This window comes from Simochromis diagramma, unplaced genomic scaffold (assembly GCF_900408965.1).
Source record: "Simochromis diagramma unplaced genomic scaffold, fSimDia1.1 OVJJ01000822.1, whole genome shotgun sequence".
Classification (NCBI taxonomy): Eukaryota; Metazoa; Chordata; class Actinopteri; order Cichliformes; family Cichlidae; genus Simochromis; species Simochromis diagramma.
In genome coordinates this window covers 3,248,980-3,265,136 of record NW_024387520.1, presented here as the reverse complement: position 1 = coordinate 3,265,136, position 16,157 = coordinate 3,248,980, and the positions used below count along the sequence as shown (strand labels likewise).

At 40.2% G+C, this 16,157-nt stretch overlaps 1 long non-coding RNA gene across 1 annotated transcript in view; it reads left to right on the top strand.

Annotated features, from left to right (window-relative positions):
* LOC120726258 overlaps positions 1-16,157 on the top strand; it is a 36,223-nt gene that overhangs the window by 5,631 nt on the left and 14,435 nt on the right. The window contains exon 2 of the long non-coding RNA XR_005694303.1: positions 8,333-8,430. This is a non-coding gene — a long non-coding RNA (uncharacterized LOC120726258). The remainder of the gene's footprint in view (positions 1-8,332; positions 8,431-16,157) is intronic.

Here is a 16,157-nt window from a genome sequence, read left to right as displayed (position 1 = left end):
TAGCCTGTCATTAGCCAAATTTTCGACTGTGGCATATTCAGCCTGTCCTTATTACAAATTATGCTATATATATATATATATATTGGTTTTCTTAAAAAAAAAAAAAGAAGAAGAAGAAGAAAAAGAAAAAGAAAGAAAAAGCATATATGCTGAATTTGTGTATGCTGCTGATCTATCCAGTAGTCACTAATGGACCTTAGTTCAAGGCTTGTGAATAGAATTTGAAATGTAATGCTTGGTTGTGCTATTACCAGGAGAGAGCAGCATCAGGTCTCAAACAGTTGCAAATCACACTTGCATGTCTCTCCTACTTAATAACCTCCTTTGCTGCATGCAGGGAAGATGCAGTATGATTGGCAGCTAGCGTTTGTGTAGTTTTTGGGCTTTTAAATTCTAATTTGGTTCAAAATGCTGGTTTTATATGAAGTGGAAGCCACTGCTGCCATAAGTCCAAAAAATAATCAATAGCATTCTCTACATGTGATGATTACTTGGCCCCATCTGAAACTTACATTTAACTGATCCTGAAAATGTGCATCTTCTGTTGTGCATGGTCTCTAAAATATGCCTTAAATTAGTTTAGTGTCCTCCGGTCTGTGAGGAAGCTTTTATATTATTCACGGAGGTGTTCCTAGTACAGTATAGTATACAAACAAGGCTCTCATTCTGGTATCTATAGCTATATATATATATATATATATATATATATATATATATATATATATATATATATATATATATATATATATATATATATAATCGGTTAGCCTTCCATCCATGTTCACACATGCAGTCCACTGCTGCCACACCACTGTTGTCACCTGATATGTTGAGTAACATAACCATGACGACCATCATAGAAGGTGTTTTCATATTCATTGGCTGTGCAATCAGCATATTTTATGTGAGTGTGTCTGGGCGCTTTATGTGATTCCTCTGTGACTCTGTGCTGTGTAAGGCAGGTGCTATAGCAGGTTTATAGTATGTACCAGACTTGGATAATTTGTGCGCCAGACAAAGGATGTGAATATAGTATATAGTTCTCATACAGGTAACACACACACACACACACACACACACACACACGTATATATATATATATATATATATATATATATATATATATATATATATATATATATATACATCCTGTGCAGCTAGAAAAGCTGGCAGATTGTGGGTATACAGAGTTATACATGTTACTTAGTTAGTTACAGCCACTTAGTTTAAAAAAAAAAAGACATCATGTGTATCTACATAGTGGCGTTTATGCCCTACCATGCATCGTGGATAGCTAGTGAGACTACCACAGTCATGTTGATGAAAGGGAACAATAGCTGTGTCTCAGTCAACAACGTCTGTCTGGCTTGGGCCATGTCTCACTCTTTTTGTGTATATCTGTGTGTGTGTGTGTGTGTGTGTCCCCTGGACATGAACTTGAACTTGAGACAGGCGGCCAGACACCATCTGTGCACCAGGGGTAATGAATTCAGTGCATTCATGGCTGTGGAGCAAGCCTAGGCCACCACCACCCATTGATGAGCAGATGACTCCTATAGTCTGAGTTAGCTCTTCATCACTAATAGAATTCAACATTACCAGCTGGTAGTAGGGGGGATTGTTTTGTCTGTTTCCCTAAATGAGTAGCGCTGTGCAAGTGTGGTGAACCTTACGTGTATGCCTGCAGTGTGCATCCTTGTATGCGTCTGCATGCCTGTCAGTGTGTGAGCATGTATGCATGAAGGCCTCCATGTTTTCATGTTTATCTTTATCTCTCCATATAGCATATGCAAATTAATTGACACGGACCTCTTTTCCTCCCCATATGTTGGTCTTTTCTCCAATAAAGCGCTGGCCTGCTATTTTAACAACACGACTGTGCTGAATTTATTGCCTTGATAATTGAATGAGCCAGTTCAGTATTTCCCCTGATAAAGGGTAGTAAGTGAATGAGGCATAAACCTTAAACAAGCCAGGCACAATGTGAATTCCTGCAGGCCCTCCTTCTCCTACTCCTCCCTCTCTTCTTCCAGCTCAAGCTTCTGTCACAATCACAAGCACATACACATACACACAGACGCATGCGCACACACAATAAGCTTTTCCCTCTGGTTGGTGTCGCCTTGGCAACGGTAGGTGAGATCACCTTGCGCATGGCAGCATCAGTCCCTGCCAATGCAGGACAGGTTCCTAGTTTCAGCGTGTGTGTTTGTGTGCGTGTCTGTGTGCGCAGGTGAATACAGAGTGTTTTATGCAAGAAACTAGAATGCCACCCACCCCTGTCTCCGTGGCTTAGCGTAAACACAGCTTTTTGTGTAAGGTTACATCTTTTTGCTTAAATCCCTGACATTTGTTAATTGATTAGCTTCAGGTTTCTTCTTGTTTCCTCCTTTTTTTTAATTCATAAACTGAAGTCATTATGGTAATCTAGCTCGTGGAAAATTCATAAGCGTCTCGATATATAACACAAAACAGAGTCTGAGATAGCAAATTCGTGTTTTACAGACACGCACGCTTAAAAGTGTCGCTAACTTCACTAAGGGTGTCACTGCTGATTAACAGGGATCTGATCAGCCACTCTCCATAACAGACCAGCCAACCATAACTTGCCAATAATCCACTAAAGAATGTCATGGCCCAGCCCTTTTTAATGACATCATGCATGGCCACTTGAATGTCTTGTGGGGAGCAGCGGGTATGCTGTGCTCTGCCACACTGTATGCCCCCCCCCTCCTTCAACTAACTGTGTGGATATGCATGACCGACATGTTAGTCAGACACCTCACTTAACTGTCAAATGTCTGTTATGCAACATAATGGGATTGAGTTTGAAAGCAACACATTTTTGTTGTTTGTATGGTGTAATCCTGCCTTTGTCAGCAACTATGAGCTCTGTTAATATTATCATTAATCTGTTTTGGTATGATGTTAGAAATAAAATGTAAGTAGACTGTCACATTTTTTGACTATGTTTAAAAATTTCATCTTCAAAACTTAAAAACTGGAACCAAAATGAGTTTACATTCATCATTTAAAACTATCTTATGATAACCTGAAAATGTTCTGAGCATGCGTAAAACTCTGAACTTTATTCCATTAACTGAACATTAAGGAAACGCTAAAGTGAAGCTGAAATTTGATAATTCCAAGACTGACACTTCTAACCCCCTCACTTAACCCAAACCCAAATCTTATTAATCTGCATTGCCAGTATGCATGCTAGTATGCTCCCAAAGCACCCTACATTTCCCCCCATATTTTATGCATCACCTTTAAAGTTAATCACAATGTAAAAAATATTCCACAAAAAGCTCAATTTCGAGACAATTTTAAAAAAACAGACATAGGAGGGAATTTTGAGGAAATACAAACCAGTCTTTTTTAATGCATAACAAAAAAACAGAAAAAGAATTTCCCACCTTATTGTCTAAAAATCAATAAATCAATAAATAATTGAAATCCAAGTTGATATATAGCTTATCTTACTATTTATCTGCACCCCCTGTTGAAGTTTTTAATGGAGTGTTTTTTAAGCTGATAAGATGTTTGTAATTCCCCAAAATCTAACATTACAACAACTTACTAGTAAAATATGCTTTCAGCTTCGTGGCTGTACGATAAGATATCAGCACTGTGGCAGCAGCAGTGCAGACTGAGGCTGTACGCACAAGTGCTATTTTTGCTAAAGTCTGAATCTGGCTGTCTGCCTGTCTATATCTGTGCTCTGCTGGCTTTTGATTATGCAAATACTATGCACTATAAATGAATTAGTACACTTGCATCTGAAACCTGCTTCAAAGCGTGTAAATAATACATTTGGTGTCACTGCATAATTCATTCTCTATTAATTACATACACAAGACTGCGTGCTATACTCTGCATTTAGATGGTGTTAGGGTGTTAGGGCAACGCACACTCAGATGTTGTTTTCTTAAATATAGAACACATTGTGTACACAACCGCAATCTGTCAGTATCTAGATACTTGCTTCCAAAGTGCAGTTTTAATTCAAATTGCCTCTCATTGTTTTCATAATCATTTCCTATTATAAAACTATCTCTCCATTGTCATCCTAACGCAATTTCCAAAACTCTACTGGCTTTAATCGTTGAATTAGTAATTCATTTTTGAGCGGGCTCTGATTGTGTAAAACACAACGCCCTTTTTCATTGTTTTTCCCCTCCTTTTTCATATCAAGTGCCTCTGTAATTATGTATGAGAGGAGGGGCTTCGCCAAAAAAATTAAATAAGCGCAAATATTTTAGACGCGCATCCCCTACAATTAAAATATGCCCATCTTCGCGCGCTTTGTAAGGCATGTGGTATTGAGGCCGGGCTACAAATTTGAATACGGAGAATCGTTTGAAAAATATATGCTGTTCGGCAATTAAATTATATGAGCACTTGGATGAGGAAGCACTACCACTGCATATAGAATGGTGAGCAGTAGTTGCTACGCTCGCATTAGCATCTGGCCCTTTTATGTAAATTTGATGAGAAAGGACTCATGCATATACGCCAGGGCTGGGGTGTACTCGCCTAATATCCTTATTAGAGAGGGATGAATTAAATATTTATTAGGGGGGCTAAGGGTTAGGAAGGGGGGGTGGGGGGCTGTCCTGTGTTGTCATGAGGACCTGAGGAGAAAGAAGGGGGGGAAAGGGAGGAGGAGACTGGCTTTCTGTAAGAGTGTCTCTCTCTGCCTCAAGGTGCCACCATCTTAAGGCGTTTGGCGGTAGTGAGATTGTGGGGAGGGTAGACCTAAAATGTCCGCTGGCATAGACACACGCACGCATACACATTAATGCATACAAATTTCCGTGAAGCATGTGGATAGCACACAGATCTGAGAGTCAATTATTCAGATACTGTCGTCGGCAGCTATGCATGCCGAGCATTTCATTTGCATCTATTAATTCCTTCGATTACTGTCACTTAGCAGATCGACCTGTGTTTAGCTTTCTGTTGCTCGCCGCTTATTGTGTACGAGCGCTAATACCGGCACTGCGGCTATCACATTTGCTAATATTTTGGGAATTTCAATTTGGCACGTCAGTGTATTTTTATCCCTGGAAACAATTTTCAGCGGAGCCTTCGTTAAGGCCCCGATGAAAGCACTGTAATGAGACACTCCAACTATTTCTTTATATATATATCTATATATATATCTATAGATATAGATATAGATATAGATATGAAAAAAGAACTAAATTGTGTGCATTTACCATCTTTTTAAAACATTAAGCAGTTCTTCAAGTTGTTTGATTGCTATGATTTTCAAACACTTGCCAATTTAAAAGTACTTTTTGTATATAATATAAATACATGGCTTTGCTTACTTAAACATTATAGATAAAAGATGCAGCATTTTACCTTAAGTGAGAATTTAGAGAATTTTTTGAAAATTTCAAAAATGACAATAGGAACGCTACAGAGCAGGGTAAGAAAGGCACTGACAATATTGTAAGTTTATGTAAATGAACGCTTTACTGTTCTCCCTATCATTTTCTGTCTCCTTCTCTCTTACTCACTCTCGCTGTCACATACACACACTTTAGCTGACCTCTCCTATCTGTTAATTATCATAAATGTGCTTAGTGAGCTGGCACACACGGGCACAAACGGGCACGCGCACACACACACACGCAATCACATCCCCAGCGCACAAACACACATTGTGCAGTCAGATACAGACGCAGCATTAGCATTCCCTTTCATCGTGAAGTGCTCCTGAGCATGAAAAAGAATGTGCAGGAAATTATTCAAGATGAATTATGCCACACATCATCCCAAGGATTCAGGCAAAGACACACACACACACACACACATACAATGACAAATACACACACACACAGCTTACACGCCAAAAAATATGGGGCTCACCAATCTGGGGAAAGTATGTTACCGAAGGAAATTTGGCTCTCGCTACAATTTCAAGATTTAGCTTAAAATGGCCGTTAACTCCCGTACGTGGATGTGCATTGCTGTTAGTCTATTCATTTGTGAGTTGCCATCCTCATACGTTGAAACTGTCTCAAAGATTACGTGTAATTATTCCCATGTGAATTCTGCATCCTTGCACACTTGCCTGTTGTCCCATTTTTCCATGCATAAAGTATATACACAATATCAGCTGATCCCCTTCCCTACCTCCCGGTTTCCTCTGATGAGTGGTATGCCCTGGCGCATTGCCAAAGATGTGAGAATAATTAAAAGGCTGTGAGTTTGAATCTCGCGTTGGCTAATGGATTGTTACTGAGAGGAAATGAGACAGGCAGCATGGGGGAGCTGGGTGGCAAAGCAGACCTTGACTTTGGATAATGAAACACTGTAAGCCACGGTGGTGGAGAGAAGACACACCTCTCATAAAGCAAATGCTTTTGTTCTGCGACTACTCCCTTTTGTCATATAGGCAGGTGCAATTGGAAGGTGTCGCACAATGTGGGAAAGACACCGTCAATCCTGCGTCACTTCAGTCAAAATAGTCGTAATTTTTTCCCCATTTTAATTTACAATCTCTTCCAAATCTCTGCAGCTCACTTAAATGGGCTTTTTTTTTAAAAAAAAAATGTTTCTCCACACAAGATAATCATTTTATGGCTCGTGTACATTTCCCTTTATGTTCTCTTTTATTGCCTCGGTGCGCGATTGCCTGTGATATGTATACGTCTGCAATTTGCATTATATTTAGCATCCAATGCATCACCACAGTGCCGCTTAAAAGAAAGCCGGCTTGAATTTTTTTTTTTTTTTTGGTAGAGTGTAGCACCTCTACCAGCCCCCCAATCCACCCAACACACATGTAGGCTCAAAGCGTGGTGGTGGGGAGAGCAAGGGGAGCAGAGCGAAGCAGGGAGATAGAGGAGCAGGAGGGAGATGGGATGAGACAAGTCACACAAGCCGCAAAGGGAACAGGGTGAAGGTGGAGGGGGAATGCTGTATAGTTACCCTAAACTCTGCCGTAGGGCTAGAAACACACATAGACACAGCAACACACGAATGCAGACACTTACACACGCACACTGGTTTGCCACACGACCGCAAGACACACTCAGAAATATGTGGAACATTGCAGTGGGGAGTATGAGAATATGCACCGATATCTCAGTGATTTATTTATTTATTTAGGTTCTTTTTTTTTTGTTCTTTTTTTACTCCTGAAGTCTTGATTGAATTTAGAGATGCAAGACTTCCACGTTTCTTTCAGGGTGCTTGATATCAATGTGCTTGTAAAACCTGTATTTGATGAAATAAAAAGGCAAGTAAATGGGAAAAATAAGATGTCGTAGATGCATTATTAATTACTTCTTACAGCACGCACTGCAAGGGTGAAGGTGTTGTTTTGCACATGCGCGAGAGCTTTAATACAGGGCTCTAATAAAATGTGGCACCTGTCAGTTTGACACTGACTCGCTAAAAGAGTCTCGCAATCACTTGGGAACACAGGAGGAAAGAAAGCCAGTCTAAAGTGACTACATAGTAGCCTACAGTATATTTCTGTACATAGCCTCCTAATGAGTCATAAGCACCACATGAGAGCGGCGAAACCTAAAGAAGTGTTATGTCTAAAGTGCACGCTTTGTCATCCATGTTCAACTTTCTGACATCGGGCCAATTTTTTAACTGACTTCTGTCTCAAGGTGAGGAGAGTTCCACCGGTCATATTTCATATACAGGGGGCAAAAGGACAGAAAATGAGAAGCTAAAATGAAATACTCCTGATTGTTTAAGGATGTGTTCAGGTTCACATGGTGGCTCGCTGGATAAAGTCACAAATTAAGTCTCAAACTATCCTCATAGGCTGCTGCAGTCTGTAATGACCATCTCTGACCTCAAATGCATTACTCAAACAACATGGCTGCAGAAAGTGTGTTGGCATACACCAGAGATAATCAGGCAGTTTACAAGAAATAGCAGACTCTTTTAATATTATAGCGTTAAAACGCCGCAGCAAAAACTTTAACATTTGAGCAAAGATTTATAATGATATTTTGAAGTATGCAAAACTGCTTGCCATGACCTTCAAGTGATACGCAAGTCAGCCGTTCATGTTCTGTAAGGTCCCAGGTTTGGCGTACTATTTGTGGCAAAGAGTAAAGGTTGAGAAGACATTTGCACAAAGTTATTGCCAATTTGAATTCCTCCAAGCAAACTTAGCTATGCTAGCTATTTCCCTCCTTAACCATATAACTGTGTGTTTGCTGTCATTCTGATGTTTTTTTGGTGAAAACCCGTTAATTGTGATTTGCTCGGGAAGAGCTGTTCAACAAGTAAAGGTTACCGCTTGGTAAACACTCCCTGCTTGTGTTGTGTATGTCTTTCATTGCTGCAGTGCTGGAGAAAGGGAGCTGAGAGAGGAACTGCTTGCAGCAGGAAGTAGAGGTCAACACAAGATTTCGGGGGTTTTGCTCTCTAATGGACCCACACGAGGTGAGCTTTGGTTAATAAACCAAGTGTGTGTCTGTGTGTGTGTTGTTGGTCTAAACTGTTCGAAATGAACGTGTATGAACATTTAGTTTTAGTGCATTTTGTGTATCTATCAGAAACATGAGTTTACTGTGACCTCTGGTAGTTCAAGGACAAAACATTTCAGTAAAACACTCTGTACCAATTTCTTGCTTGGCTTTTTATTAATAATTGTTTTATTCTATAAAACATAATTGAATTATCGATTTGCTAGACACATGTTGCGGTCCTATTATGCATTTGAAACTCATTTGGATGTTTTGAATACAAAATAATAAAGAATTTTGTTGGAACATCCAAATTTCTTTGTTGCCAGTTGTTTTGACTGATTTTTTTTCCTCTATGCCTATCTCCACCAATGTGTGTGTGTGTGTGTGTGAGTGTGTGTGTTTGCCTGCAGCAAAGTTAGCCCGTGTGTGTTGGATAAAGGCATAGATGTTAGCAGTGGTCCAGAGGACACAGTAAACAGAATAACAGCGGTTTGAAGGGAGCTCAGGCAACGTGATCGTGGGCAATATCAAATCCCATGACCCATTCTTTGCCCTGTGGTCGATACCAAAGACAACAAGCACGGGGGAAACAGAGGTTACTGCTCACTATTCATCATCACAACAATGCACACACAAACAGTAACTACAACCAGGAAGTGATTGCAAAAGAAACATCTCCTCTAGCTACCAGAACCCGCACATTAACACACTAATTACGTGCAAGGCATCTTGCTGTTCACATGCAACATTTTTATGCAATCGTAGGCAGACAGATATTTTAATGATTAGTTTAATGAATGGTTCTCATAAGAATGAAATTCTTTCTAAATTAGCTGACAGCAAGAGCAAATATTCCTCATAATATTCCATATATATATCATATATTCTTAGTTTGATTCTTGCTGATGCTGAAAAAATGAAAAAAAAAAAAAAGAAGACGCGTCAGTATGGTGGCATATTAGCACCCTTAGGTCACAGTGCCCTGTGGCATTACTGTTCTTAATTACTCCCAGTACTCGTACACATTCGGTGGACTTCTCAGAAGAGCCAATTAGAAGGTCAGGGCAAGTCGCTTGGTAGGAGCAGTCACTGCAAAAGTCTGTAGAAGTCTTAAATTTCACCCTCATTCTCTTTCTCTCTCTCACACAACTTAGACAACACCAAAACATTTACACTGTAAATCTTCCTTTAGTCATATCTGTCGACCATTAAAACAAGCACTAATAAAAAATAAAGGATGTCTGCTACACAGTATTGTTTGTTTATATTCCATCACCTCATTTGTTATGCTATAGTCATAATCATCTATCAGTCATGCAGATTTGAAGTACAGCTGCTTACTATTAGGGTGCCAGCGGGAGTAAGTATTTATAATGTGCCGCCTGCATTCAGCGAAACCCTCGAGTCTTTGCAGGCCGGCTTCTGTATCATCAGTGCTATCCCACAGCGATTAATGAAGTCATCTGCATGCGTCTGTATGATTAAGGAGCACTAAAGTGTCATTGTGTGTATGTGTGTGCGAGTGCGTGCGTGCGCGAGCGCGCATGTTGTCTGGTCTTCGTAGATAAAACAACAGCACAGAACAAAAGATGCCAGCATACGAGAAAGCATCGCATTCGTCCAATCCCAAAGAGCAAAATAACAATTTTGCACAGTATTAACAGCACAGTAAATATGAAGGCTTCATTCTTCATGATCAGGTTATACAAGAAGAGACAATTTAAAAAAAAATAAAAGGATGAGTAAAATCAAAGTGGAAATTAAGGGAGAAAAAGTGAATTATTTAAAAAACACACTGTAAAATACTGAAAGTTTTTTTTCTCCCTCTCTCTTTCTCTTCAATGATTTAGTTTCCATCTATAATTTTCCTATTTCCTATTTGTCAAGTAATTCCATATTTCATGCTTGGATGCAATCCTTTCCCCATGCTATATATTGCAGATGCTCATGCCTCTTAGCGATAGCATAATATGTCTTTTCCATGCTTGTTCAAAAATTCCACAAAACTAGAACATCCTCATCTCTTTTTTTCCCCACTCCCACCCCCAACACCCTTCATTCTAATCACGGATGCACCAGAGGATGAGTTTGGTATTTGTGCACATCTCATCTTATCAATTCATAATTAAAATATATAAAGCTACAGTTCTTTTTTTCCCCCTTTTCATATAATATCTAAGTAGCTTTCAGTGGGCTGTGTAATAGCGCTGCTTAGGGAGGCTTTCTTCTGCATCACCATACAGTCAGAACAAAGGATATGCACATCGTAAAAATCATGCAAATACATGCAAATTGCTGGCAGCAAGAGAAAGCGTAGTAGCAGGAGGGGGGGAGTTTGTATAAGCAGAGAGGGATGCCAAGGACTTTGTATACAACACTCACGCACACAGTCTTTCTTTAAGTTGTGTCATATAACTGAAGAATACTGCTTTTGAATCTCATTGTAAATCTCTTCTCAAGACTTTCTCCTTATAAATTCCTCTTTATTTCTGTTTACCCACAATGCATAAACGATATATGGATTTGTATTATTTGCGGAGAACCGCGTTCCATTTTTATGATGCAACAAAATGTATAGTGCTCATTGAGGACGCTATTGTAAATGCAGTGAATGCAAATGTGATTCACTAGCTGCAAAAAGCAAGCGTGTGTCTGTGTGAGCGTGCGTGCTGGGATGATGCAATATTTTGGCTGCACCACCTCAGAAAAATGCAGAGCAGATATTAGTGGCACCATGCTAATAACGGTCACACCCCTCCTCCTTGCCATCACAGTGAAAACTTTATTGTACGTGATACAGAAACTATAGGGATTAGGTAAAGACAGCCAGGCCCTTTTCCCTCTACCTCTAAAAAGCAATATGCTTGCATTCTATTTCTTGATATTAGAATTGGCTGTTAATGTGGATATTCAGAGCCATGACAGGGTTACTGCATCATCACGGTTTCATCAGCATAGAATTCCTTAAAGAATAATTTGTGGTCTACTAAACTCAAAGTCACATTACTTACATCCTAAATTACATAGCATTTTTTTTTTTAGATGAAATGTTTTTGTTTTGTTTTTGTTTTTTGCTTGAAATGTATTTATGGGTTTAGATTTCCCTGCTTGTATTTCATTTTCATACCTTATTTGAATATAAATCCTGCAGTTACCCAATAAAATCCTTATCAAAAACTGAACGTTTTGCACAATATATTTATTTATGTGAAATTAATTCCCATAGCATCTCACCCCGATGACCAAAGCTGATCAAGACAACAGTCAACAGTCAGTAATGCCTTCTGCTCGCCTGCAAACAATCATATTTAAATAACACCGCCCTCTTTCAGACACACACGTGCACACATACACACACGGACCAACCCGCAGACACAATATGGCAGGGGAGGAAAAAAAGGGGGGAGGGCACACACAGAAACACACTCACAATTGTGCATAATGATGTTAACATTCCTGCATGTCTAATGCAGGGGATATTGAGACAGACACTAGCTGGTCTGCAGTCTCGCTGCACATTGTGTGTGTTCACGGGTATAAACGGTAGCAGGGCATAATGATGTATTAACTGTGGCTTGCTCTCGCTCTCAGTGTTTGGGCTCCTTGCTGAGGTTACTACAAGACTATGTTAATCTTATGCAAGATCACGCTGCGCTTTATTTTCTAGTCTGCTGCGTTAAATTTTAGGTGCGCTGCTAAAGAAACATCCGTGTTTGCTTTGGTTTTTGCACAGAATTGCAACCAATAGACCGTTTATTGCTTTTTGCTTTCTTAAACGCTTATTCATTTTGGAGTGATTAACCAGATTTGCAAAGCTATTTAAATATTGCATGTAAACGAAAGAATAGCAGTGGGTGTAGCGTTCCAAGGTTTTAGCAGATAACAGCTAAATTAAAAAAAAAAAAAAAAGCCAAGTTGAAACAAATTAAAACATCATCATCCTTCATCATATTTATTCACAAAGAATATCTTAGAGGGTGTGGCTAATTTGAAATGCAAGCAACATCAAGTGTGGCACATATTTTTCAAGTTCCTTCCAAATAAAATCTGCACGAATATGGATATGAAAATGGAGCGGCTAGATCATAAAAGATGGAAACAAAGAAGGACAGACAGCATATACTGGCAAGGACAGGCAAAAGATGAAGCTCATTTTTCCATGGGCACCCAGTGGCGTCTGCATTGCAGATCGCTAAAATCCCCCTCGAATGCATCCCTGGGCTTAAGGAGGGTGGAGTGGGGAAGGGTGAACAAGGGCTGGGTTTATGCTATCCCTGCTTTGGTACACTTTGTTTTTTTTTTTTTTCCTTCCCCCACCAAAATATATTTTTTTCTGTCTGCATCAAATGTCAAGTTAATTTCCTGGGCGCTATGAGGGATGTGTCCTCCCCTTCGGTATGTGTGGCAGGGTGGTGGATTGTGTCAGGGTGCTTTGCGTGCCGGTGTGTTTATGTGTGCGTGTCTCTGTGTGTGTGTGCGTGTTTGTGTCTATATGGGTGAATGGGGAAAGGAAAAGGGGCATGGCAAGGCAAAGAGAGAGATGAGAGGTGGTGGTGGGGGGTTCAGTACAGTATGTATAAATTGGTTCTCTCTGAAGAGCTAGAGAGGTGTGTTGAACGTGTGCATGCTTGTGTGTGTATGCAAGTGTGCCTGGTTGTATAAGAATATGATCCAATTATTAATAGATACTTTTGGCAATGTACCCCTGGCCATGTACCTGTCATTTTCCTTTTTCTTTTTTTTTTTGTGAATTCATATGTTCCGGTCTTTTGAAATTTCATCTGAATTGAATACTAATGCAAAAAGGAGAGGAGAAAAATACACAAGGTATACAATAACAGGCATAACAGCATAACTCAATGAAATCTAGAAAAAAAGCAGAATTTCTTACCTTGCATAAATTTCCTAACAATATAGTTTCGATTGGGGTTGTCTTAGAGGATCGTTTGTGGTTTAAACAATACTGCTAAAAGCTCATTATCAAAGGATATGTAGCTCTGTTAAACACAGTGACGTATCAGCCCTCAGTTAACCTTCCTGCTGGACTCTTGGCATCCTTTAAGTCCTTTTGAGACACATTTAATTTGACTTTTTGTATCGATTTGCGCTTTTCATTATTATCATGAAGTAATTGTGATGCCCTCGTGTCCGCTACCTTTAAAAGCAACTAGGCCTTCATTTATTGCTGCTGTTTTTTTTGTCTAAACACAAATGTACTGTGCTTACCTGTCTCTGTGTTGTTAAAATGGAGTGTGATTGAGAGTTTGTGCTCAAATGCACAAGCTGTGCTGTGTTCTCAAGGCGCTTTTTTAGTGTCTTTATTATGTTTATGCATGCAAAGTGTAAACGTGCACCTGTGTATGTTTTTTTTGTTTTTTTGCATACAGCTATTAGGTGAATAAAAGCAAAGTGGATATTTTGTATTGCAAAGTGTAAAAAGGCTTATTGCAGAGAAAGGGATTTGCATTTGTCAGTCGGGCTTGCACTGATGTATGCTCCTGCCCCACAAATGTCACATCCCATAACCCAGAAAAATTACACTAGTCCCACCTAATTACGCATATTCATGATGCTGTTTTGCATAGTGCTGGTAGCATACTTCTGTTACAAGCCACAGAGCTGAGGGGTGTGGCTGAGTGAAAAGGCTTTCAATCCACTGATTCAGCGTGTCTTCGCCACAAGCATCAGCTTGATAACAGTACCTCCATGCCATTTTTTTATTATCTCAGACCATTATGGAAAGAGAGCTTTCTCTTATTTCTTGCAGTCAGTCATGCTGCCACTGCCTGCAGCATGTTCAACCCCGGTGGGAATTTTTAATAAAGAAATTAGCTTTGTCCTAGTTTATGAAGGTCATTTTGAAAATAGACCAGATTCAACAAATGATTTTTTGAAATACTTTATCATTTATAACCCATCTCGTCTCTGTTTTGCTTTCTCTGCTTCTTTATCCGTCTTATTCTCCTCCTGTAGTAAATGCGGTTCTGTTGGTCATTGGTAATGAATATGCAAATCAAAAGGAGACTAAGGCTAGCAACTGGGAGCAGCTGAAGTTATGACTGAAAAGATGGGAAAGTGGATGAGTCGTAGTGGCGGGCTCAGTGGTGTATTCTAGCACTTGCAGAACAGAAGTAATCAGACTTGGCCCAGCTATAATGAAGGAGAGAGTCTAGGCTGTGCCACCGCTTGGGTAAACAGCGATTGTTTCAGTCCAGGATTCCAAACATGGGCAACAGTGGTACTATTGTCCAGTCTGCTCTAATTAAGAAGTGAACCAAAGATGGGGGAGAGGGAAATGGGAATGAGAGGTGGGTAAAAAAGGGGCAAGAGGGGGAAAAGGGGGGGGTGGGGGTGTTGAGAAGAGAGCAGGAGCAGGTGGGAACCTGGCAGTAACAGAAGCTGGGACGGGCGGGGGAAGTGAAGAAAAAGAGAGGTATGGAGGAAGGTAGTGAGAGGTCCTTCTCTGATCCTCGTTTTTTTTTTCACACTATCATTGTGTCTGTTTTCTCACCATCTCCCTCTTGTTTCCATATCCTCCTCTCTTCCAACACACCTCTCTACCCCGTCTTTCCCTCTCAGCCTTTCATCGATACTTCCATCCTTCATCATTCTAAAAGTCATCTACTCTATTCCTTCCACCTGCCCTTTGTTCCCTTTTTTTTTTTTTTTTTTTGCATTTGGGATGGTGAGGGATGTTTTGCCTGTCATACCACCTTTGTATCACCTTTCCCATCCAGTGCCGGAGAGAGAGAGGGGTGGGGGGGCAGAGAGAAGAGGAGGGAGAAAAAGAAAAAGAGGAGCGGGAGTGGGGGGAGGTGGATGAGAGGAGCAGGAGAGAGTAAAAGAGGCAGGACCGAGACAAAAAGAAAAGATCACACTGCTTCCTGGCTTAATGAACATGGGCAAAGGATGATCACAATAGAATACATTATGCTCTTGTTAGCAGAGGCAATCAATTAGCAGAGAGCACACACCACTGGCACACCATCTTTCCTGCCTGGGCACTGGCTCATTCAAAGCCCAAACGAGTGACTGAAGGGACCCCCTCGAATCTCTGTTTTTCCCACCCTCAATGCCCAGTGGCCACAAAAGATCTTCTTTGATACATCAGTGTGAAAGGGGACAGTTTTGAATTTACATGTCCACCACATTCACGCCACATGGGTTGAATTATTACTCAGGTTTTACTGCAGTCAAAGGTCACATGTGTGTGTGACTGAATAAACAGAAACAAAAGCATTCATTAAATCGGAATTAGAAAACAAGTTCCCAAACCCCATTTAGTCCCATTTATCTAAACTAATAAAAACAATACGAAGTTTATTAGACATTTGAAAGCTGTCCACTGACGACACACTCTACCCACTAAAGCTTAGCTTGAGAAGATGGGAATCAGACATGACAACGTATCCGTGAGTGACACTGACAATTGCATATGAAATTGTCAGTCAAGTTTCCATCAGCAGTTCACACAGTGGTTGGATGAAATTCCTTCATCCTCTTACCCCCATGTTTTCTTCTTCTTTTTTGTGTCATCTAGAGGAATAGCTCCAGATAATGGCAGCAATCTTTATTGTGAAAAAGGCAAGGAGTAGTTCTGCCTTAACACAGGCACAAATCACAACTGTCTGGCTGAGGATCTGTAGAAGTGTCTGTGATGAGTAGAATAGACTGCTTTCACCGAGGAACTTTGCTGTGATT